This window comes from Humulus lupulus, chromosome 8, assembly GCF_963169125.1.
Source record: "Humulus lupulus chromosome 8, drHumLupu1.1, whole genome shotgun sequence".
Lineage (NCBI taxonomy): Eukaryota > Viridiplantae > Streptophyta > Magnoliopsida > Rosales > Cannabaceae > Humulus > Humulus lupulus.
The window spans coordinates 114,237,993-114,241,174 of NC_084800.1; the positions used below are offsets into that span (position 1 = coordinate 114,237,993).

Below are 3,182 nucleotides of genomic sequence, written 5' to 3' on the forward strand. Positions count from 1 at the left end.
ACAATATCACTAAGTAGACGTAGGTGATTACCATTCTTTGGGGCCGAACCACTATAATTCCTTGGTGTTTTTTTCCTTTCCGTTAGATCATTTTTCTCATTCTTGCTTTATACTTTGTCATACATTTGACTCCGTGTTGTTGGCCATATCGAGGGTCAACAACTACTTTTTTTCAATTTGAGGTAGTATACCTCATCCGTTGGGACTGCTCTAAGTGAGCAAAAAAATAAAGATTGAAAATCTAATTGCTACAAAATAAAGGTTAGGACATAAGTGATACTACTGGTAAAGCTTGAAGACCACAAGTGCTATTTACCCTTCATGTAAATTTGACACAACTAGCATAAAATAAAACAACTTTGCCTTACCATAAGACCATCTCCAATGGATGATGTATAATTTTGTGCCAAATTTGACCCAAAATATGTGTCCATTATATATTTGACCCACTTTTTGAATTTGTACTCCAATTCATAAGATACAAATTAGCTAAAAAAATCTATATAACAATTAATGTTTATTGAAAATATACAAAATCAAATTATTTTTTATTAAAAGATAAATTAAAAAATTAATAATTTGTATTAATGAGTATTAGAGAAGTAATTAAAATATATTATATTAATTGTCGATAAAATTTGGCCGATGCACAACTTTTAGCATATACCAAATTTAGCACATATTTTAGATTACAATTGCAGTTCAATATTATGAAGATGGGGTAAAAGATTACTATACACGCCTTTCGTTGGAGATGTTCTAATTGTAGAGCAAAGAAAGGTTCCGATTAAGAGAGAAGAGACAATACTGTAATGATGGAGCAAAAGAAAGGCAAAGGAAGGAGATTGGTGCTCTTTCCATTACCATTACAAGGCCATATGAGCCCAATGCTTGAGCTAGCCAGCATACTCCATTCAAGAGGCTTCTCCATTACTCTTATCCACACAAACTTTAACTTCCCCAACCCTTCAAAGTACCCTCACTTCACCTTCCACTCTTTCCTTGATGGCTTATCCCCAACCGAGGCCTCAACCAACGACATCCCATCTCTTCTTTTGCATCTCAACACCAAATGCGTTCAACCCTTTACGGAGTGTTTGGCTACACTGATATCCGTTGCTTCGGAGGGGCCTTATACTTGTTTGATCTCCGACGCTCTATTTCATTTCACTCAAGCTGTTGCCGACAGCCTTAAGCTTCCCAGGGTCGTTTTAAGAACTGGCGGTGCCTCGTCTTTTGTCACATTTGCTGCTTTTCCACTTTTTTTGGAAAATGGTTACCTTCCAATACAAGGTGCGGTCTATACTACTATATACACCCTTGATCTATAGCTTGTTTTAAATTGTTTGTGGGTATTATTATTAAATCATACTTATATACAGATAGTAACCACTTAATAATGTTGAGATTCAAATATATATTTGGTTGTATATTATTGTACTCTTTTAATCTTTGTATATCGTATTAGATTCCCGACTAGAGGAGCCAGTGATATAGCTTCCACCTCTGAAAGTAAAAGATCTACCAACACTGAGCACTGGGAACCCAGAGAAATTTTTTGAACTACTTAAAACCATGATCGGTGCGACTAAGGCCTCCTCTGGAATCATTTGGAACACATTTGAAGACCTTGAACAGCCATCATTAGACACGTTAATGAAACATCTCTGTATTCCAATGTTCCCAATCGGTCCGTTTCACAAATACAACTTAGCCTCTTATTCATGTAGTTTGTTAGCTGAAGACCAAAGCTCAATCTCATGGCTCGATACTCAACCCCCGAAATCAGTTGTTTATGTAAGCTTTGGAAGCATTGCGGCTACAAGTGAAGCCGAGTTTTTAGAGATAGCTTGGGGTCTAGCCAATAGTGAGCATCCCTTCTTGTGGGTGGTTCGACCCGGGTCGGTCTATGGCTCGGAGTGGCTCGAGTCGTTACCAAATGGGTTTATAGAGAACTTGGGTGGACGGGGACACATAGTGAAATGGGCTCCCCAAAAAGAAGTTTTGGCTCATGTTGCCGTTAGAGCATTTTGGACTCATAATGGTTGGAATTCTACGTTGGAGAGTATTTGTGAGGGAGTTCCCATGATTTGTATGCCTTGTTTCTCAGATCAAAAGGTGAATGCTGCATATGTGAGCCGTGTTTGGAAGGTGGGAATTCAACTGGAGAATGGGAAATTAGAAAGAGGAGAGATAGAGCAAAATATTAGAAAATTGATGGAGGCGAAAGAAGGAGAAGAGATTAGATGCCGAGCCTCAAAGTTGAAGGAGAAGTCACTTAGTTGCTTAAAACTAGGTGGTTCTTCCTACCAATCTTTGGGCAGCTTGGTCAGCCATATACTTTCATTAGAATCTTCTTTCCCTGCTAAGAGTAAGAGCCAGTGCTGAATATTGTCCTCTAGTTTCAATAAAAAAAAAAACTAAAAAAGGCTTATAGTTTTTTCATAAATATACCTTTTTCAGTATTTTTTACATTTTTACTTGACTGGTTTTTTTTCAAAAATATTAATTTAGGTTTTCAAAATACAATTTTTAAGTTTTTTTATTTACAAAATTACGTGTCTAAAAAATATCTAAAAAATAAACATTGGACAAAAACTAGACATATCAACTAAAAAATAAGGATTAGACAATAACTAAAAGTCAACTCACACTATAATAATATGTTTAAAAAAATAAAATATATTTTAAAACAACTAAACATCAATTAGACATAATCATAACAATAGGACAACTGTACATAAACTCAAACAATTAAAAAATAACATTCAAACAACTATATATAAACATAAACAACTAAAAATATAACACAAAAAACGAAAAACGGACAAAATTATAAAAATGTAAAAAATTTCTTAAAAACTTAAAATTGAAAGAAAAAAAAAACTTTGTAATTTCGTAAAATTATATATTTTTAGCGAAATCAAGTGTATGTATAAATGAATGTAAATAAGATATACGGTATCAATGGTGTAGAAAAAAAAATGTATTAAGTTGAGTAAAAATCCCTTAAGAATTTAATTTCCATCACCCATTTCATAATTCATAGATTAGAGTAACTGAATTAACATGAAAAATATATTTATATTGAAATGATCAAACCATCAGTTTTAATTGAGGGTTATAATGCGTCTCTTTGATTTTTTGTTTTTTGTTTTTGTGAAGTCTATTTTATTATTTTG

At 33.7% G+C, this 3,182-nt stretch overlaps 1 pseudogene; it reads left to right on the forward strand.

The window, feature by feature from the left end:
* The first annotated feature begins 700 nt into the window (after positions 1 to 700).
* On the forward strand, positions 701 to 2,453 carry LOC133798341 (UDP-glycosyltransferase 76F1-like; annotated as a pseudogene).
* The last annotated feature ends 729 nt before the right edge of the window (positions 2,454 to 3,182 follow it).